This window comes from Mesocricetus auratus, unplaced genomic scaffold (assembly GCF_017639785.1).
Source record: "Mesocricetus auratus isolate SY011 unplaced genomic scaffold, BCM_Maur_2.0 Super-Scaffold_6730, whole genome shotgun sequence".
In the NCBI taxonomy this organism is placed as follows: Eukaryota; Metazoa; Chordata; class Mammalia; order Rodentia; family Cricetidae; genus Mesocricetus; species Mesocricetus auratus.
This window is the reverse complement of record NW_024429184.1, coordinates 39,526,793-39,550,025: the sequence shown is the minus strand read 5'-3', so window position 1 is coordinate 39,550,025 and position 23,233 is coordinate 39,526,793. Positions and strand designations below refer to the sequence as shown.

Genomic DNA, 23,233 nt, shown 5'->3' with positions numbered 1-23,233 from the left:
ATGGCAAGCTCTTTTAACATCAGAGCTCTGTATTATTATTGTTTCCACCATTATTAACCATTACATATGTAACGGTATTTTGTGTAGGTATTTATGGAGGTCAGAAGAGATGTCAGGTTTCTTAGACCTGCAGTTACTGATGCTTGTGAACCACCTGATGTGGGTGCTGGGTCTGGATGCTCCTCTTCTCATCGGATGGATGGTAAGCATTCTTAGCTACTGCACCGTCTCTCTAGCCTTAAGAAAGATTACTTTTGAAAACCAGATTCCTTGGCCATTTCCTTAATACAAGCCCCGTGACTCTAGCGTGCAGTCTGTTCATTGCTTTTCAGATAGTGGTGAGAAGAGGTGACACTCATACAGTGGGTACCCAGCAGAGGACAGCAGTTCAGGCTGGCAGATGTAAATTCTCATTCTGCTGTGGGTGAGCAAGGCTGCTTCCCTCCTTTATAGCATTTTAGCTTATTGGGAAACAAGGCCATGATACTCATTCGGCTCACAGAGCAGTTCTGAGAGGAATGAATAAAAACAACACTATCGCTTAGTCTTTATATGAAACGACCACATCACAGGTCCTAGGGAGATTTATTATTATTGTTAGAAACAATTGTACATTAACATATTGGCAGTCAGCTTCCAATAAAAGTTGGTAGGGGAATGAAAAAAATTGTGTTTCAATGATGGTGCCAGCATCACTGGATACCACATACAAAAATAAATCTAGACACAGAATTTATATCCACCATGAAGATTAACTCAAAATGGCTCATAGGCCTAGATGTGAAAAACAAAGCTACCAAATTCCTAGAAAATAAGAGGTGAGAGAATCCTTGCTAGCCTTCAGTTTAGTGATGACTTTCTGGACCTCTTACCTAAGGTCCAAGTCCATGAAACAGAGCATCGATGAGTGAGGCTTCATTAAAATGCAAAGCTTCTGTCCTGTGAAAGAGTGTCTGGAAAATGTGAAGACATGCTACAGATGAAGAGAAATTTCCAGCAGACAGATGTAGCAAAAGACAGTTATCCAAAATACATGAGGATCTAACAAGACTTGGTAGCCCATTCAGAACCCAAGCAATAAGTGGGAGAATGACTTGAATGCAAGATCAATAGTTCCCACAGGTGGTTCATGAGTATAACAGCCAGTGCCTCATGTTCAACATCATGTCGGAAGTGACAATAACCACGGGAGGCTACTGGACTCCTGTTAGGAGGACCCAACTGACAATACCAAATGCTGGTCACAGCGCAGCGTGTCAGGAATCCATGCCAGTGGGAGTGAAAACCATCACAACCATTTTTCTCTTATTTATTTTTGTTTATTCAAGGTAGGGTCCTAGAACTCACTCTGTAGACTAGGTTGGCCTCAAACTCAGAGATTTGGCTGCCTCTGCCTCCTGAGTGCTGAGATTAAAGATGTGCGCAACTACACTTGCCACAACTATTTTGGAGACAGTTGGGCGGCTTCTCTTAGAGATCTGCACACTCTCAAATACAGTGCCTTTTGCCCTGTAGCTGAGGGAGCTGAAAACACGTACATACAGATCTGTACACAGATTTTTATAACAGCCTTCTTTTTCATTTTTTCATGTTACTGTTTATTTTCTAATGCTGGGGAGAACCAACACAGGATAGCACCACCTCTGGGAGCCTTCTGGGATTAAAGGTGTCTGCCACTACTGACTGGCTATGGAACAACCTTATTCTTTTTGTTTTTGTTTTTGCTTTTCAAGACAAGTTTCTCTGTACAGTCCTGGCTATTCTGGAACTTGCTCTGTAGACCAGGCTAGCCTTCAACACAGAGATCCATCTGTCTCTGCCGCTGCAGAGGTTCTGGGATTAAAGGCATGTGCTACCACTGCCTAGAAGGAACAACCTGACTCTTAAGTGTCCAGAGTTGAAAGCAACCAAGATGTCTGTCCATAAGTACAACTAGATAATAAGGCTTTACTCGTCCTTCAAAAGAAATGTGTTATCAACCCCAGAAAACATGGAGGAGCATTAACTGCTTATTACTAAGTGAAAGATAGATTTGAAAAGGACAGATACTATGTGATTCCAAGGAGATGACATTTTGGGAAAGACAAAACTTTGGAGACACTTAAAAAAGAAAGGAAGGAAGGAAAGAAATAATAACAGCAATACTCTATAGTGTCCAGGGAGAGGAGTAGGTAGGGCAGTGTGGTTATTCTGGATGAATCTGTAATGGCAGATGCATGACACTTGTCTAAACTCAAATCATGTACAGTATCAATCTGACCCTTAATCTAAACTGTAGACTTCAGGTAATCACGATGTGTCAACATACCATGCGGGGGACTTGAATGTGGCTATGCACGTGGGTGGGGTTTTAGGACACCTCTGACTCTGGAAAACAATGTTACATGAAAATGAGCTCTGAGATACTTTATTAAATATAGAAATCACTTACTGGGGAGAGCTCTATGGTCTCCCCAGTGGCCAAGATCCAAGAGAGCGAGATTTGCTTTCCCTTCCCATTTTATCCTCACCTGTCCTGCATACCTCTGTCCACACCCCAAAGGAGCATGGACAGTATCTTGGGAATGTTAGCTTTCCCCTACAATTCTCCTTCTAGTCTAAATAAAAGATTTAAACTTGATATAAAGCTCAAACATATACAACATATATACATAGAAGGTGTTAAGCAAGTTATAATCTTCTTATATCCTACCCTAAGTATATTTATCCCATCTAAATCTAAGCTTATTTGAAAGAGATGCCCAAGTCTGAACACCTCCTTCCAATCCCAACCCTGAAATAATTGAAAACTAACACTAACAGGTGTAAATTATCCTGCAGTATCAACAGTAGGGAAAAGAGGCGCAATATTCTCAAAAATTTCCTGCTGAAATGGGACAACATGGGAACCTGTAGGAAGAAAATGTTAGTGTAGCAAGAGTCTTAGATTCAATAGTCTCTGTTTGGGCTCTGTGTATTTTTCATTCAATTTTAATATGAATATAAGACTGTTATAAAAATACCATATTGCCAGGTGTGGTGGTGCATGCCCATTGTCCTAACAGATCTGACAGACGTGTGCATTGTGGATTTCTGGGTAACCAATTACAATAAGGTTAGAGACTTGCAAGAGTAGCAATTGATTAATCACAGTTCTTTAGATGGTCCAAGTCGGGCAGGTCAGAAGTAGTCCAGAAGTCTAGGGAGGCGTAGCTGCATGTAGAGGTGGAGGGAGGACAGAATCATCTAAATGTCACTCACCACCGCATCCCTCCTCTTCCATCAAGCCCTGTGGTGAATTGCAAAGTCTTCCCCAGAGCACATGAATAGCCTTGGTCCCTTTTTGTCTCAAGCTGCCTCTGCCACATGCCATCCCTTCTCTTGTCACATCTCCCTCAAGGCAGCATCTCATGGCACAATTTCCAAGTGTTCCTTGGTGCTTATTGAGTTCCTTGTGCCAGTCCTGGGAACTACAGCTGCTTCAAGTGAGGCCTTTGGAGATTATTGGCCTGGAGCCAAACCTGTGCTGTCACAGCCAGGGAGCACCTGGAGACTTTCTCGGAGGACAGCCTAGGAACATTAAGACATCTTACAGTTATTAAAACAAAAACCACCGCCACCAAAGGTAGCACAATCCCCAAGCCTACAGCTCCTGTAGTCACTTGACTGAAATTCTTAAAATCTTGAGAGCCGACAGCCCTCAACTATTTGTCAGGAGACCAGAAATTAAGTCCTTGCAGTCTGTTGTTTGGGCCTGGAATGAGAGAGAAAATTAGGCCTAGTTCAGTTCCAGTTTTGTTCAGAGACACAAAATAACATAAGTAATCAAGTGTTCTTGTACCCAGAGCCTAGGGATGGCATAGTGTCTCTCTCTAAGTTATCTACTTGCTCATTTGTCACAGAATCTGGGTGGCCTGGTGAAAAATATTATGTATAATTATAGCCACACCCACAAATGCTTTTATTTGATATTTGACAATATATTTTATTGTACTTCCTTAAAAGATCTTTTTATCTATTATTTGACAACGTCATACACACAATGCATTTTGATCATATCCACCCCAATTTCCCACTGCTGTTCTTTTTAAGCTTCCTGCAACAAGCCTCCTAGAATTTCATGTTCCCCCTGACTTGAATGCGTGAGACCAGTCAGTGCTGCCTGCCGACTGATCTCATTGGCTTGACCTTGTGTGGGAAAGCGCAGCTGCTGTGAAGTTCACGGGTGAAACAACCATGTTATGACACGAGCACAGTATTTCACAGCATTTCCTCTCCATTCTCGCATCTCACAGCCTGTGTGCTCCCTCTTCTTTCATGAACGAAGAGCTTCTGCACTCATCCCTGGTTTTGGTTGCTCTACTCCGGACAGTGTATCTCTTGATTTGCCTTTTCTTTTCTGTATCTGTGTAGATCCTAGTCCATTTCGTTGTTGCAGAGAGTTGAAAGTCTGCCTTATCCCATCTAATGAAACAGACTGGCCATTTTATATTGCTGAGAAACAAATCTGAGTCAGTCTTAGGGCTTGGTTTAGAGGTTTAGTGATATCAAAAGCTGGGTATGGTAGTGTATACTTTTAATCCCAGCACTGGAGAGGCAGAGGCAGGAGGATCGCAGCAGGTTCTGGGCTCAGCCTGGGCTATGTCATGAGTTTCAGGATAGGTATAAAGTGAGGCCCTGTCTCAAAATAAACCCAGAACAATAATGTTGGTGATGGTTGGTGGCAGTGGTGATGGTGATGTTGGCAAGGATGAGGGTATTGTTAGGACCAGGTTTCTTTTTTCTTTTTGCCACTTCTTTTTAAGAAGACTTACTCATTTCTATTTCTTACTTATACGGACATTTGCTTGCATGTATTTCTGTGTACTACATGCATATATGATGATGGAGGTCAGAATAGCATGTCTGATCCCCTGGAACTGGAGTTACAGATGGCTGTGAACCACCATGTTGGTGCTAGGAATTGAACCTGGGCCACAGGTCCACCAGAACAGGGACACAGGCAGGGAAACAATGTGTGGCGTGTTTGGAATCAACATAGAAAGTCAACCTGGAGAGGAGTAAGACACCTGAGGAAAAAAAGCATCTTATATACAAGATAGTAAATATGATGCAATTTCTATGCTTCAGGAACATCTGTAAAATGCACCATTTAGTATTTCTCAAATTTACTTATCTGTGCGCGTGCATATGGAGGCTGAACAACTTTTGGGAGTCAGTCCAGTGTATGAGTTCTGAGGACTGGGCTCAGGTGTTCAGATTTAGTGGCCAGCGTGAAGCTCACCGAGCTATTTCCTAGTCCTTTTGAGAATTCTAAAAGGGATTTTTGGTTTGTCACCATGTCAGAAGTCTCCACATAAACTATTTTGGCATTTGTGTACTTTTTAGTTTACACCTCCTTTGTACCTAAACTAAAGTTTAAAAAGCTTTTTGGTCAGCATGTGCCTTTCACTGCTTTCCCAAATGCTGGGAGATGCCAACATTTTTTTTTCTTTTGCTGAAATCATTTCTCATTCCCTTAATAAATAACATAGAGACTGTGATGGTTAGCATCAATTGTCAGTTTGACAGAATAGAGATTCACCTGGGAGATGGGCTTTGGGAACGTCTGTAAATTAATCATTACATCAACTGATGTGGGAGGACCAGCCCATGTAGTGCCCGTTTTATGGGAGTCACAGTACTTTCCTGCTTCCTGGTAGCAGATGTGATGTACCCATATGCTTTAGGATCCTGCAATGTGGGCTTCCTGATGAGATGAACTGTGCCTTGAATTGTGAGCTGAAATAGAACCTTCCTTCCTGAAGTTGCCATTTTGTTTTTGTCAGTTTTTTTAATCATAGCAATGGAAAGTAAATTAAGAGATGATGTTCACGAAAAAGCCTGGGGCCTTCTGTTACTGGGTTGCCATTGCTTTGGTTGCTGGAGACAAAGAACAGACAACAGAATGTTCCAATAGCAGTCACTAGCAACAGCGTCAGAGTGTAGGACAGCAGCCACTATGACAGACAACGGAATATTCTCAAAACATCTCCATATCGTAATTCTAATTCCAGAGAATCCTGTCTAATAGGCAGAAGTAGTAGCAATGTATCTTGAATAAGCTAGTTCCTAACATGGCAGCATATACCTTCCATGCTTTGGAAATAGAGGGGTAGACTCGTCTCTTCTCCCAGGGTTCTCATAACCCAGAGGCAGAACTGCTACAGCTGCTGAGAGTGAGTAATTCCATAGGATATCTGGGCAGAGCTTGAGGTGGAGTGGGAGCATTTGTGACAGCAGGACTCTGTCTCTCCCTCTGTCCCTCTGTCCCTCCATCCCTCCATCCTTCCATCCCTCTGTCTCTCCGTCCCTCACTCCTCCTCTTCTGTCTCCTTTCTCCTTCCTTCTGTCTCCTCCACCTCTGATTAGCACATATCCAGAAACCTTTAACTGATGTTGAGAGCAAAAACGCCACTTTATCCTTTAAAACATATCTGCCAATTCAAATAAAAAAATCAAAGTAAGTTAAGAAAATGTTTTGAAAAATCAATCTGCACTCTTTAGAAAGCTTCAAAAATCAGGACAGGACATGGGCTTTGCTGTAGGTATGTTTTCTCAAAGATGGTATTCACTCTTCTTCATCATGCCCATTGTCCTCATTAGACTTCAGGGATCCTAGGCAGTTTGACAGCTTCTGCAGACACACAGCGAGCAGGAAAAGACCGTGACCTCGTATCTCGGAGTCAAGGGCACATGCTGGATGTGAGAAGACAGTTTCTCAACACTGTGTGATCAGTTCCTTGGGCTTCCTATTCAATGCTTTTCAGGAGTCTTATCAAATGTGTCTCACCTTTTTCCTCCAGCAGGGTGGCTCATCAGGGTTACTATCACAACTATTTTGCTCTGCGCAATGAAATTACCAGAGATTCCATTTGCTGAGATCATATGTAGACAGCAGTGCTCTCTGCCTTATTATCAAATGATTATAGAATGCCCTTCAATAATTCCTTAAACTCTCAAATGCCTTGGAAATAATATGCTGGAATATTACTGAGCTGTGACTGAAGCGCCATTTGTGCTCAATATGACAGCACACAAATGATATTCCTCTATAAAAGTTCAAACTACATTAATCTTTTAGGGGGCTCATTGACTAGGAAGATGGCTTAGATATAAAATAAAGACACCGAGGGCTCATTGAGGAGCACTTTTTCTGGCCAGAATTTCTAAGAACAAGCATAAGATAAGGTCCATAAGTTAACCCTTTATGATGAAGATATGAATAAGTGAACCCAGTCGCAGAGGAGAGGTGGAAATGATGAAACATGCCATTAACAGAGGGAAAGGTGAGCTTTGAGGCCTGAGATATTCACAGTACAAGTATCAAAAAGCCAGCATAAATAAACAATGTCACAGTAGTTAAGAAACTTAATAACAAAGCGAGGCATTCTCAGGTTGGTGTCTATGGTTCTGGCCCCACCTACTTCAATGCTTGGAAGAGTGGTGGACTCACTAGGTAGCCTTTCCTAATGTCATTCCCCACTCCCAAATTTCCCCTTACATTAGGGACAAATGAAGAGCAGTTGCATGGTTGAAGCTTTTGTCTTTCCCTGGAGTCTATAGATGCAGCAGAACATAGGACAGTAGCGTATGTCGACAGGAAAAGACTCGACAGGTAAAGGTGCTTGGTGACCTTTGTACCTGTGCTCCCCCAAAATAAATGAGTGAATAAATACATTTAATAAAAAGAGGTAAGAAATAGGTAGACTAATTTTTAATAAACATGTGAAATATGAAAAAGTATTACTTGTTTTTAAACCAACCATAGAAGTAGTAAGTATTGAATTATGAAATACACAGCAATATAGAGAAACACAAGTGGTGATGGGGGCAGCTTAGTAGGTGAAGTGCTTGTTGTGCAAGTGGGAGGACCCAGGTTCTGATCCCCAGCTTCCATGTAAACACCTAGGTGATGGGGGATGTCTTTTTGTACATGTGTTTCCCTTATTGGTTGATGAATAAAACACTGATTGGCCTGTAGCCAGGCAGGAAGTGTGGCAGGACTACTAGATGAGGAGAATTCTGGGGAGAAGATAGAGAGAGGAGCTGCCAGAGAGACTGCTGGGAAGATAGGAAACTGGGCATTCTCCGGCAAGATAAGGCCATGTAGAAATACATAGATTAATAGTTATGGGTTAATAATTAAGAGATAACTAGCCAATAAGAAGCCTGAGCCATCAGTCAAACAGTTTATAATTAATATAAGTCTTCGTGTGTTTATTTGGGACTGAAGGGTGGCCGGACTGGGGTGGGGGGGTACTGAAACTCCATCTACACCTAGGGATGGCAGTGTATACCTGTAACCCAGGTGGATTCCAGGAGGCTTGCAGGCCAGGGAGCTTTGTAATCAATGAGCTCCAGGAACAGTTAGCAACTGGCTTCAGAGAATAAGGTGGAGACTGATCAAGGAAGACACCTGATATTCTGATGCTTCTGGCCTCCACACATACATGCACAGAGGTATGTATCCATGCATACATATGCATGCATGAAAATAACATACAACATACACATGTGCACACACATGCACAAGCACATGCAAATGCACACACTTATACACACATGCACACACATGCATATACACAGCACACACATGCACACAGCACACACATACGTACACACACACGTATAAGTTACTTGTCATCACACTGCCCAGAGAAAGTCATCACCAACATGTTGATGTATATCTTAAGGCTTTCTTCTCTAAAAGAAAGTATCATTTTATGGATCACCCCTTCTCTCTTTCAGAAACATAGTGTATGTCGCAGTCTTAGTCTCTGGTCTATTGGTATGAAGAGACACCATGACCAAGGCAACTTATATAAGAAAATACTTAATTGGGGTCTGGCTTACCGCTTCAGTGGCTTAGTCCATTATCATCATGGTGGATAGTGTGGTGGCAGGCAGGCAGGCAGGCAGGGTGTTGGAGAGGAGCTGAGAGCTTTATGTACTGATCTTCAGGCAGGAGTGGGCTGGTATGGGCTTTTGAAACCTCAAAGGATTCAAACCTACGAGCCTATGGGGGCCATTCTCATTCAAATCACCACAGTCCTCATGTTAACAAATAGGTGGTCAAGGTCCCCATAAAAGAGATTATTACTAACTGTTAAATGATAGACACTGATTTTATTTATTACAAATACAGGCTTTGTAAAAACAAATAGTATAAAAAGGTTATTTAAGAAAATGAAAAAAAAAACCCACCTAAAATCTTACCACCTAGAAATAATAAGCAACAGTAATTTGGGGGAACAGTCTCTGATATATCCTCAGCAGCAGTGTGATCAGTGGTTTCCCCCAATCCTGTAATGCTAGCAGCTCTTGTGCTGAGACAGTTCTGGAGTCACAGAGGCTCACTTGAAAGCCAGTAACGTAGGATAGATTAGACACACTTCAGCAGTTTCTACCAGAATCGAAGGTGGAGAGCAAGTCAGGAAAGGTTAGAGAGAACCGGCGCTCCCATGGACAGATAATTGTGGGGGCAGGGAAGGGCTGGTCCACCTGCATTTCCATCTTGAGTCCTGCTGTGGCAAACAGAAGAGCCCCACTCAGCGATTCACATCGGTGGTCAAGCTTCTCTTGCTCCCGGATATAGAGATGCTCTGTCCGCACGTAATTTGTCCCATCTACTCGGAAACTCACTCTAAGTTGATCTCCAGGGTAACAGTGTTGAGAGGAGAAGCCCCAAGAGCTATGTAGCCCACTGAAGGCGTGAGTAAACTCCTCCCAGGTATTTATTACCGAGGGAGCTGTTTGCTGTTCACAAGGGCCACCTCGGGTTTTGTCTTCTTCACCGATGACTCAACCCAAAGCAGTTGGTAAAAACATAGCATCGTGCTCTCTTCCTTCCCGACTCCTAGACTGTAAACCCCAAGCAAACTTCAGTGCTTTATAAATCACGCAACCGAAGATAGTTTGGTATAGTAACAACAGCAATGGCCACAAATAGATGAGGTTCCAAACATACTTCTGCTGTTGGGACGACTTCTTCCTTGAATATTTTCTCCAAGTGCATCTACTCGGTCAACTTCTTTCCCTCTTCTACATCTGCTCAGGTTTGATCTCTCTGAAGACTTCCTAGTCAGATGATCTTTAAAAAGAATTATTTCTTTCTTGAGTCCATAATTATTTTTTAAATAATTTGTTTTCAAAGTATGTTTATGAATGTGTGTGTGTGTGTGTGTGTGTGTGTGTGTATTTGTGCACATGAATGCAGATGCCTAAAAAGGCCAGAAGAGGGCACTGGATCTTCTGGAGCTGAAGTTTCCGGTGCTCTGAGCCTCCTGTAGGGGCTGGGAAGGGCCTATGCGAGAGCAGTAGTGGCTTTAAACCACTGAAACGTCTTCAACCAGGGCAGATGATTTAACACTGCAACATGGTAACCTTCTCACACCACGGTATTGACCTTCCTGCTTTTACTTTTTTTCCCCTCCTAGCACTGAACCAACTAACCCACCGTCTGGTGCATTTACTACTGTTTATTGCTGGTGTCTCCCTCAGAAGAACGTAAACTCTGGAGGACAGGAAGTTTTCCGTCCTGCTGCACAGATTGCTGCTTAGTTAATAAATGTTTAATTAATTATTTGAATAGTATTGGAGAATATGGAGATCATGTTGACATTTGAGATAACGAAAGGCACAAAAGATTCAAGAACTACAGTAGAATCTGAGAGAATTAGAAACAAACAGACTGGAAACATCTGTAAGTTACTGTGTGGAAATGATTCCCGTCTTTTCAGTATTGAATTGTCCTATCAATTATTTTTAGAATTTTTTTTGGTCTCCAATAACATATAGACACAGTTTACTTATTTGGAAGGTATCATACAACTTGACCAAAACAGTCTATTAATTTTAAGTCTAATATATATTGAATACTTGGAGTCAGAACCAATTGACCTATTGATTTAGAGGACAAGACAGGAAATCCATTTATTTGCCAAGTTCTTATTTTCTATGTTAAAAGAATCCCCACAGTATCGATTAGCTGCTTCTGTCTACCACGGCTGTGTCTCAGGATGTGGTGTTTTTAAGTAGAGATTAATGTCAAATGTGACTTTTAGGTTCTAATGAATGCAATGATCACTGAAACCAATATTGTAAGTAAAGATTTTCTATCACACAACCTTGTGGGAAAAGATGTTGACTTTGCCAGTTAGTCTTACATCTCACGATGAAGTCGTTCCATCGTCCCCTAATCACTTCTGCTTGCCTCTGAGTCTTGCCCGTGGCCCTGAGGTGAGGACAGAGCATCCCAGTCCAGAGGCTTCACTCTCAAATGATGAAATGCTGCCTCTTGGTGGGTAAATATTTTGTAGTTTATTTTCACACAAGTGTTTGGAAAGAATCCATCTGCACACTCTCTCCCTGTCCCCTTGAGGAAACCCCACAGCTTGCATTTGAATGCACCCAAAGCCAGTAGGTAGATCAAACCCCAATGTCATAACCCTTCTAGAGGGATGACACCTATGTAACTGGAGCCCACGAGGCACAGCAGCCACTGACCATTGACATTTGTTTCCTGTTCTGTTTTAAATTTTTACATAGGTTTAATCATTTGGAACTTTTATCTACTTTTATCAGAAAAATATAAATTCAGTCAAGCAGTTAAAACATCTCTCCTTTTCAGGAAGAACCCAGAGTTGTTAAGGAAAGGTGAGAAGGAACTCATAGGAATGACTGGCTAGTTGTTGGAGTCGGCCTTGAACTCCTGATCCTCCAGCTGCTACTTCTTAAGTTCTGGGATTCTAGGCATGCACCACTATGCTTTGTTTGAGGTAGAGCTAGGAATCAAACTTGGGGCTCCGTGTGTGCTTGGCAACTCTACCAAGCTGGGCTGCCTGCCTGCTGCAGCCCCTGGATGAAATGTTTCCACAGTCTACATAGATCTTCTGTCACCTGACATGCCGTGTCTTTTTCACAGACCAAGTCTTTGCTTCAAGGTCTCTACTCTAGTAGCACACCATTTGTTTTTCTGTTTTTAGCTGTTGCTTGAGATGGGTCCTGTTATGCTCTTTAGGCTGGTCTTGAACTCCTTTTGCCTCAGATCTCCTCAGGTTTTCCAGCACACAGTGCAGTATTGTTAACTCTAAGTACATTACCAACTAGCAGATCTTCAGCGCTCTTGCTTCTTGCTTGGCTGTAACATTTTCCCATTTTTGCTGGCATATATAAATCAATGAGTTAAAGGGATTCATCATGGTAGTTTCACACATCTGAATAATACGCTGTTATCACACTTGCCTTGAATTCTCTCTCTTGTCCCCACTTGCCCCTTCCTCTGGTTCCCTTTCTCTTCCCAAACAGCATGAATAAACACCAACTTCTTGCTTTTTCCACTTCCTAAAACCCCTGATTTTGGCCCCTATCACTTTGACGAATTGAAAAATGTAGCTGACTTGGTGGGTGCAGCCTCCAGTCAGCATCAGGGTAAATAAGAAAATACACAAAGAGGGCAGGGTTTAAGAAAGATTCTTACCTGAGGATTGCTAGAATTTTCTATCTGAGGGGAAAATAAACAAGCACCCACTTTCTGCTGGTCACCTAGGAAAAAAGAAACATGCCCATGCTTTCCTGATGGTGACCTCCTCTTTGTTTTAACTTAAATAATCTGTTACATACTTCTATATCCAGTTGCTATGTCTCTTTACACGCTCTACATATTTCTCTTTACACACCCACTCACTGTTTCCTCCTCTACTCCTCTCACTCAGCACACACACTTCATATTCCACAGCAGCTCTCACGCAGATCCACACAGCCTTCCTTCCATCTCCACAATGCTGTTGCTGAGGCCTGTGCTTCTCTGTCTCTCTGCCCCTGCCTCTCTCTGCTCCCAGGTCCTTCTCTGCTGCCTCTTCTCTTGCAGACAAACTCTGGACAATTATAAGATACATTCTTTTCCAGAGTCTGACCCATTCTCATGACACAGGATAAGTCATGTGGTTTCTCTCAGGCTATGAATGTCATATTGACCCATGCATGTAGCTCTTTCCCAGACAGAAAATGACATTGGAAATCAAGACTTCACAATAACAATTAATTAACTGGACCTTGAGTGGTACAGGGGAGGTGCAGACTAATGTTGCTTCAAGCTCTGGCCTTGAATCAGTAAGATAACACCTGGGAAAATGACTCCATGGATTTGTCTCTAGGGGAAACCAGCCTGCTTTGAATTTGTTCTGAAACAGCTGCCTATCTGTCTGTCTGTATAAAAAAAGGCCATCTTTGTGACTGAGAGTCTTACGTCCATCTTCCTCTTCATCCTATGGTCATCTTCCTGATCACCCACAGCTATATGTGTGCTCAACAAGTGTAAAACACACCACCAAAACACTGGAAAGAACCCCACAACTGTTCTTATTAGGGAGGTATAGCAGTGGCACCTGAGAAAGTTACAGGAACAACCAGCTATCCAGTCAATAACCTCATGACTTTGCCAAGTAGGGCTCCCCAACAACATCTAGTGGGGTGACTTGGTAAATACTAGTTTTTACTGCTGTACAATTCTGTGGCTCTCTGTGATCCAGGAATTGAAGGAAGCAGATGCAGAGATCCACATCTAAGCACCACGCTGACTCTGGGAGTCCAGTCGAAGAGAGGGAGGAGGGATTATATGAGCAAGGGGGGTCAAGGTCGTGACGGGAACCCCACAGAGACAGTTGACATGAACTTGTGGTAGATCATGGGGAGCCGGCATGGGACCAAACCAGGTCCTCTGCATGTGGGCAACAGTTTTGTGGCCTGGTCTGTTTGTGGGACCCCTGGCAGTGGGACCAGCATCTATCCCTAGTGCATAAGCTGGCCATTCCATATTGGGATGCCTCGCTCAGCCTTGATACGGGGGAGGGGTGAGCTTGGTTCTGCCTCAGCTTGCTGTGGTTTCCCTGGGAGGCCTTATTCCATCTGGATGGAAATGGAGGAGGAGTGGATGTGGGGAGGCAGAAGGAAGGTGGGGGGGGAGAATGGAAGGAGAGGAGCAGGAGGAGAGGAGGGAGGGGAAACTGTGCTCAGTATGTAAAATGAATACAAAAATAAACTAATGAAAAAGTAAGTTTGATTTTAATAATTGCTTTTTGAGTCACTAACTTAACTTTCATACAAAAATCATTCCATGAATTTTGACTTGAGATTATGATAGAATTTTCAGCAATTTCTAAAATTGCCTTTTCCTGATTAGTTTTTTTTTGTTGTTGTTAACTTAACACAAACCTTAAGGGACCTTAACTGAGGAATGCCTCCATTAGACTGTCCGTGGAGACATTTTATTGATTAGTGATTGACTTGGGAGTGCCCAGCCCGTTGTGGATGGTGTCACCTCTGGGCTGGTTGTCCTGGGTAGTGTAAGAAGGCAGGCTGAGCAAGCCGAGCAGAACAAGTCAGTGAACAACACCCTCCACGGCCTCTGCGTCAGGCCCTGCCTCCAGGTGCTTGCTTCATTCCCTGCCCCAGCTTCCCTCAGTGACTGACTGTGCCTGACAGTTACACGAGGTAATAAATCTGTTCCTCCCCAAGTTGCTTTGGTCATGCTTGTTATAGGTACAAACAAAAACTAAAACCCTAACCATGCGTGGGTCACTCTGTATTGTATATTTATGTGACAGTCAGGTATGCTGTCTGAAATTAGGTCTTGGCTGATTTTAGGGCAGTCCGTCTGTCATATTCTTTCAAATAAGGCACCGATGTCACAAACATTTCAAATATGTAATCATCTCTTATGGTACCTCCTGGTGATGGAGCAGGGAGTGGTATTTGTCTCATGGTGGAGAGATGACCTCCTCAGACAGTTGCTGGCACAGTTCCCCTTTGTACTGGGTTCTGGGGATTCAACTTTCCTCTGTGACCAGGGACAGTGTTCCTTATCAGGAGTGCACATGGAAACGCGCTGCCCGCCACTCCTCCAGTAGAGTCTCAGAGTGATTCCAGAGCTTGGTGGTCCCTAGTCTCCCCACTCCAGACCCTCAGAAACTCCTCCGTCTCCCATCACTTGAAAAACGATTCTGTAGGTGTTTGTATGTATTAAAGTGTAACAAGGGCTCTTGGTGATTGAATGTTTCCAGGTGACTGTGTGGGAAGCAACTTGCTGATTTCCTGACTTGCTGAAGTGTCAAGCTGAGGTCAATACGAAACTATAATTTGGACGTGAGTATCTTAATAGTGACGGAAAGGCTGTTCTGGGTCACATACCAGATATATCCTACGAAGGAATTGGCTTCGTGTTTCAAGGAGTAAATCTCTTGGGGTAATAGGATATTCTTTCATTGTGAGAATTAGCTTTCAAGACAAGGTCTAAAATGTCCTTAAGATCCGGGCTAAGGTGATATCTCAGCAGTTAAAGCTCTTGCAAGCATGAGGGCTGGAGTTGGATTTCTCAGAGTCCACATGATTTCCAGGTGCAAGGGGCGGCCCACCTGTAATGCCTGCAGGTAGGGTGGTAGCCTGTCTGTAATTCATGCCAGGTAGGGGTGGCAGCCTGTCTGTAATTCATACCAGGTAGGGGTGGTAGCCTGTCTGTAATTCATGCCAGGTAGGAGTGGCAGCCTATCTGTGCTGCATGCCAAGTGGCAGTGGCAGCCCACCTGTAATTCATGCAGGTGAGAGTGGCAGCCTACCTCTAATTATAGCCTCAGTTTGAAGACAGAATCCCAAGTCTGGATCACGAAGGTAGTCATTGACAGCAAGCTCTGGGTTTGATGGCAAGAACTTACCTCATTGAGTAAGGAGGAAGACTGATTTGGGATGGTTCTTGACATTCAACCTTTGGCCTCCACAAGCATGCAGGTTTTGGTGGGTGCCTCTGGCTATATGTGTCCACCTACATTAAAGATGGTAAAGGAAAAACATATGAAGAATTGAAATTACTCAGGTGAATCCTTTTGGGATGTCAGTTTGGTCAGCAGAGCTCATCATGTAGTCTTTCTAGTGGGGACACTCAGTTTTAGGTAGACTTTTGGGTGATGGACTTCTTTTCACATAGAGAGGCATTTAGAAACTCATTCCCATAGTAAGTGATGATACATCTTTCTTTTTTTTGATTTTATGAGACAGATCATCTGTATGATGATACATCTTTAAACATAAGAAAGCAGTCTGTGGCCCCCCCACAAAATAAATAAGTATCATTCTTTGTTGTCAAATGGTTTAAGATCACATTAGTATTTGACAAGGCTGTGATCTGGCTCCAAGTTACAAAGTTACAAAAGCAGCAATGAACTGCTTTGAGTGGCAGGTTGAAATTCTCTTAAATACTTCAAAATCGTCCTCCATTTTATGACTGGGTAGATTTTTCTAAACAGCTTGCTTTCATCTGTAGTATTTCATGGAAATGAAACTTAAAATGGAAACATCTCAGCACATTAAGGTAGATGTGCCCATTGACAGGGCAAAGTAATCACTTTCTTTAATCTTTAAGACAGCTGTTCCCAGACATTAATTGCCATGTCAGTTACCATGCTTGGAACAGTATCACTGGACAAAGACACATTTTAATCTGTGTGTTGTGTCTGCTTCTGTTACACTTGATAGCCAGCTATTGTCTTCTGAAGAGAGACTCAGCAGCCCTAGGTGGCTGGCATTGTGAGACATGTGATGACTTCAAACAGGACACTTTGAGAATAATTGCATTTGCACAATACTAATTTGAAATAGAAGGATTTCTCAGTTGAGATCACCGACTTTCAATGATAGCGCAGGTCAGCACCTTCCTTCCTGTGCATGGATGTATTTGCTTCCCAAGTCAGGTGATGTGTTGAAATGTACCACACTATCCACCTTCAGTGTTCATGATTTTTATGATTTATAAGATAAATGAAAGATAAGCAAAATATTTGGATCCTTCAAGGGAGATAAGTTGAATGCACTGCGACCAGGGACCTTAGACAGTCATTTGGTGGAGGTGGCCTCTGCAAAGGACATTCTTAGGAGGCCTTGGGGTACGCAAGAGAGGTAGCTGGGATAGAGGGATGGAGGACTGACCTGAATGTGCCAGCCAAGGTTTAGCAGAAGCACACCTCTGATGACACTCTCCTTCAAAGTTAATGGAGTGTTAACCAAGGTGTGTGTGTGTGTGTGTGTGTGTGTGTGTTCTTGATTATGACTTCTGCAAACCAAGTAATGGAGGCATCAGAGAAGGAGGCAGGGTGGGGTTCGGGGCAAAGAGTTCTTGACACGGACCCTGCAGAAGAACTCAGAGTGAGGACAGGTTTAGCCTGGAGGTTGATCTTAACAGAGTAAGAATGCTTCTAGTCTGGTTAAGTTAATACGACTTTATGTAGGTTGGTAAGAAGTAAGTGTTACTGACAGAATTGATGTTCTGGAAGCTGTCGTAGTCCTGTCCAGAGATGACAGGGAGCTTTTGTGATGGAGCTAGCATGTGACTGTAGCTGACGGATGGGACAGGGTTTGGATACAAAAGACAGCTTTAAGGAAACCTAAAGTATCTCAGAATAGACTGAATAACGTGCTTGCAAAAATTTCCCTCTGCACTGGTCCTCTTGACTGAGTCTCATCTCAGCAGGGAAATAAATATTTGTTGTTTGCTTGGAAAACAGTGGTTGAACTTTTCATAAAATATTTTAGCGTGGGCTAATCATGTGTGATAAAAATGTTAGGCTTCCCTATGACATTTTCATACGTGTGTATAATGTCTTTTGGTCATATCTATCCCCATTACCCTCTCTCGTCTCCTTCCATTCCTGCTTGTGTTTCCTCTCCCAAACTAGTTCCTCTTCTATTTTCATGTCTTTTTTGGGAGTGACCCAATGAGTTTAATTAGGGTCATTTACAGAAGCACAGGTGAGGGATTATTTATAGGCGCACAGGCAATTCATCACTGAAGAAAATGGCTCTCCCTACCCACAGCTACGGATCGCTAATAGCTACTCAGGAGGGTTGGTCCTCACTAACTTCTTACGTCTAATTTGAGTCTTTTGCAGGTAACTCAGCTACTGTGGATTCAAGAGTGCAGTGGTCAAGTCAGTCCTGGAAGATGGGAGTCCACAGCAGTCTACACCTTCCTCTGGTTCTTAGGTTCTTTCTGACCAGTTGTCCATCATACTGCCTGAGCTTTGAGGAGGGTGGAGAGGTGTACCATTATGGTCAGGCATTGGATATTCACTGATTCTCAGCACTTCAATGTGCTTATAAATGTCAGTTGTGAGCCTTAGATAACATGTTGTAATTGGAACTGAACAATTATAAACATTTAAGTGAAAAATGTCTAAGCAAGTTTATAATTAGAGTATTCACAAATCCTCTCCATTTTGAATTTTGTCTTAATATCTGTTTTTCTTTTTAAACAACAACAACAGCAACAAAACGAAACAAAACAACAACAAAAAACAAACTACCAGGTTCTTAGTATGTAGCTCTGGCTTTCCTGGAGATCCAGCTTCCTCTCTGCCTACAGAGTACACTCTGTTTTTGCGCAGAACAGCTGAGGCTTTTGATAAATCTCAAGTTGTATTTAGGGAACAGATGAAGAAATCTGAAGGAAGGTCCAGGGCATACTCTTGGACATGAACATGTGATTGTAGCAGTTCATACACACTTATCTTAATAAACTTGAAATGTAATTTTCTTGGGGCCAGTGGAGCAAGTGAAGGTGCTTCCTGCACCAGCCTGGGTACCTAACTTGATTCTCAGTATCCATCTAAGGGTAGAAGGAGAGGCCAACTCCACAGAGTTGTCCTTTGACCTCCTGTGGTATGGAGACTCCCCCACCCACATAATATACATGTCAATAAACAAATACATAAAAATGATTTACTGGTAACCTAGTCACAAAAAGACAAATATGAGCCTTCATCCATCGGCTGATGGAAGCAGAAGCAGACACCCACAGCTAAACACTGAGATGCACTCCTGGAATCCAGTTGCAGAGAGGGAAGAGTGATGAACAAAGAGGTCAAGACCAGACTGGTAAAACCAGCAGAAACTGCTGACCTGAACAACGGGGAGCTCATGGATTCCAGACTGATAGCTGGGAAACCAGCGTAGGACTGTTCCAGACCCTCTGAATGTGGATGTCAGTTTGGAGGTCTGGGTGATCTACGGGGCCTCTGGTAGTGGATCAGTATTTATTCCTAGTACACGAATGGACTTTGGGAGCCCACTCCATATAGAGGAATACTCTCTCAGCCTAGACACACGGGGAAGGGTCTAGGTCCTGCTCCAAATGATATGACAGACTTTGAAGATCCCCATGGGAGGCCTCACCCTCCCTGGGAAGTAGAAAGGGGATAGAATAGGGTGTTGGTGGGGGTCAGGAGAGGAGGGGAGGGAGAAGGAACTGGGATTGACATGTAAAACAAGCTTGTTTCTATTTAAATTTAAAAAGAAAAAAATGATTTACAATTACAATTGAAATAAAAAGTCCTTGTGAACCTTTTTGATTATCCACCACACTCTATTGGCAATAGTCATCAACTCAGAAAAATGTTCCTTCTGAGTGTGTGCATGTAGGCTAGTGGTCAACCTTGATGCTGTAACTCCTCCTAGGGTCCCAGTGACAGACAAATCAAGGTTTGAGTTCACTGAAGTTCACCCCCGGGAAATAATGAGTGTATTAGGCTTGCTTATAGAGCATGCCTGAGGGTTTGTAGGCAGCAGCATGGGTGATCCTAAAGCATCAGCCCTGGAAAGTCTGGATGATTGACTTCTCCATAGCCACATGATGGAGCCTCTCTTAGTCGTCTTCAGTGTATGTGCACTAGTCTCTCCCTGAGGTGCCTACAGCCATGTGTGTTTAGGGTAGAACTGCATACAGATAGCTGAGTGGAATGGCTAGACACCCAGTTGAGGGTCCAATGACCCTTCCCTGCCCTTCCATTTAGGAGGGAAGTCAACCATCAGCAAGCTCTGTTACGATTGATGCTTGCCAGCAGGTACAACTGACAGGTAAACATAGTGACTCTTGGCTCTGAGAGTCAAATTCTTTAAGGTTACCTAGAAAAGAAACACTATATGCATGATGTTGCAAGGTAAGCCCACCAGAGACCACCACATAGACACTCTTAAAGCTGAAAAGAAGTCTGTAATACCAACCGGTGGCTGTAAGGGGTACTTGCCCAAACTATGCAGCTCTGAGCCTTACTGCCCCCTTTTATTCTATTTTATTTTTAGAAAACAATTTAAGTTTCATTTTACATTCCAACCTCAGTTCTCCCCCCCACCGCTCCTCCTGCCCTACCTCACCTCTCCCCTGCACGCCCACCCCACCCATTCCTCCTTAATGGTAAGGGCTCCCATGAGGAGTCAACAAAGTCTGGCACATTAAGTTGGGGCAGGACCACACCCCATTCCCATGCATTAAGACTGAGCATGGCATCCCACCACAGGGAATGGGCTCCAACAAGCTAGCTCATGCACCAGGGATAAATCTTGGTCTTACTGCCAGGGGCCCCACATATGGAGGGCCTAGTTTGGTCTCATGGAATTGTCACAGCTAGTTTCCACGATCTTGACCTCCCTTGCTCATAAACTTCCCTATACCTGTCTTCAATTGGATTCCCGGAGCTCGGCCTGGTTCTTGGTTGTGGATCTCTGCATCTAGTTTCATCAATTACTGGATGAAGGCTCTATGATGATAGTTGGGCTATTTGTCAATCTGATTACAGGTGTAGGCCAGTTCAGGTATTCTCTCCGCTATTGCTAGGAGTCTTAGCTGGGTCATCCTTGTGGATTCTTGGGAATTACCCTAGCACCAGGTGTCTCCCTCACCCCATAGTGGTTTTCTCTATTTAACCCACATCCTGGTTGTCACACTTCAGTTAGCAAGAACAGTTAGCAAAATTCAGAACTACAGAAACCAAAAAGCAAGGTGAGTACATCTAGTGACATTCCTGGAACTATGGACTCTGTCTTTGAGGGATTAGGTCGTAGTTCCTGTGTTGGCAGGTGTTGGGACTTGTGTACTGGGTTTTAAGGTCAGAATGGTGCCTCTAACATGTCGGTTGTGCTAAGGTCTGGGAGCCTTTTGCAATATCAGTCATCCTTGCCATAGCCTCTGGCAACTGCTAATCTGCCTTTAGTCTTTGTGTATTTGCATGTTCTAGACAATTCACAAAAAAAGGGATTATGAAATAATTTTATCTCTTTTGGTCAGAGTTCTTTTCCTTAAGAACTTACAACGCTTAAGTCTCCATCCTACTGCAGCATGTATCAAAGAGGCTCTTCCTTCCTTCCTTCCTTTCTTCCTTCCTTTCTTCCTTCCTTTCTTCCTTCCTTCCTTCCTCCCTTCTTTCCTTCCTTCCTTCCCTTCTTTCTTTCTTTTTCTTTCTTTCTGCCAACTAATGTTCCATTGCACGGATATGCCACATTTTGTTTATCAACTCATCTCTCAATTGTTTCCAGTGTTTGACTATCACCAACAATAATGCTGTGAACATCCATGCTCAAGTTTTTGTGCTGATACATCTCTAAGTTTTAACCAATTATAGTATAAACATAAACTCCATAGTATCATGTAGATATCAGTAACTCCTACTACTAAATTTTACCACTTAAATAATTTTTGGCATATGTGAAGATCTGACCACAGTTCATCCTGGAGCAAAATTCACCTCCCCTGTGTGAAAACTAGAAACAAATCATTTATAGACAAAATACAATGAGGTCAGGCATCAGATAGGAGGTATGATGTTTTTGTTCAAAAAGGGAGGGAATGGAAGGAAATATAAGTAGTCACAGGTCCCAAGTAATTAAAAGTTCAACCAGCAAACTCCATCAGGGTCCGTGCCCAGGCATAATTCCCTGTATCTCTCAACTCTTCTCTCTGCGGTCAGTTCTGCTCCAAGTTCCCCTCTCTTTTTCAATGTAGCAGCTTTCTCAGCTCATTTACTGCCCGGAGAATTGGAGGTCAGCAACAGCCTTCTTGCAATTTTACTTTCTTCCTTTTGGATCCAAGATGGCAGTTTGAAAAATTTTAAGAATGTCATGAACTTTTATACATGTCACGTGCATGGAGAAGTCACTCTTTTGGAGGGAGCCCTCCAAATTTTTTCCTAGTTTGTTTCCTCTTTCTTCTTGATTTCTGCCAAGAAGGCAGAGGGAGTTGAAATCAGTCACTTGGTCTCTTTCTGGATCCTTTCCTGCAATGTGTGACTAAGGACTCTGACCTCTTGCTGTTCTGGGACTTTGGCAAATGTTTGTACATCCAGACATGCAGGCTTTTCTCCCATAACAGTGAATAAATTAAATTTTAGCATATTTTGCAATCTGGAAAGGCTGAAAAATTTCCCAAATGATCAAATCCTGGTTTCTTTTTGTTTAATAGCTTTCTCCCTCAATCTGCCAGCAAATTACTTACGATGTAGGCTTTCTTCAAGGTGACATGCTCTCTCCACCATGCTCCCATCCCTTCTGAGGCATCACCAGCAGAAGATTGAGATTCACATGCCGTGGAGCAGTCTTTGTACACTGTACATATGTACCACTCTCATTGGCTGATAAAGAGCTGACTGGCCTATAGCTGGGCAGGAGGTGGGATTGGGTGGGAGAGTCAGACTAGGAGAATTCTGGGAGGGGCAGGGCAGAGCCAGACACAGAGAAAGCAGGACAAGTACAGAATGAGGTAACAAGCAAGGAGTCATGTGGCAGAACTTAGATAAGAAAAGTGGGTTAACTTAGGTTGTAAAAGCTAGTTAGCAACAAGCCCAAGGTATTGGCCAAGCATTTAAAGTTAATATTGTGTCTCTTTGTCAGTTATTTGGAAACTGATGGGACAGGGAGGGGGAAATCTGTCTGTCTATATTCACGCTTTCAGAATTACTTTATTACTATTTTTTGAGTGTGTGTGTGTGTAAAGCTGTAGTACTTTTCTGTTTTGGTGTGGTAACAAATGAACACAACTTAAGTTTTCATAATGTCAAAATATTGCCTTGTGTTTCTGAAGGTTAGAAGTCTAACACAGCTATCACGAGACTAAATCAAGTACTAGCATGTTGACAGGATGGATGGAGAAATGGTCCTTGTCCTTTTAAGTGTTTAGGGACAGCTTCCTTATCTTTCAGTCTCCTTTCTCCATCTTCAGAGCCAACCCGAGGTCAGTACATCACAGTACTGTCTTATCACCTCTCTAATTGCCACTCTGACTACCTAATTACTCCTCTGACTACCCAGTCACCTCTCTGACCACATGATCACACCTCTGACCTCCTCTCTGTCCACCCGACCACCCCTACGATCACCTGGTTATTCTTACAAACATCTCGTA

General features: G+C 43.0%; 1 long non-coding RNA gene across 1 annotated transcript in view; it reads left to right on the top strand.

Annotated features, from left to right (window-relative positions):
- The first annotated feature begins 5,980 nt into the window (after window positions 1–5,980).
- Window positions 5,981–23,233, top strand: part of LOC121138953 — a 43,018-nt gene continuing 25,765 nt past the window's right edge. The window contains exons 1-2 of the long non-coding RNA XR_005875818.1: window positions 5,981–6,197; window positions 15,081–15,162. This is a non-coding gene — a long non-coding RNA (uncharacterized LOC121138953). The remainder of the gene's footprint in view (window positions 6,198–15,080; window positions 15,163–23,233) is intronic.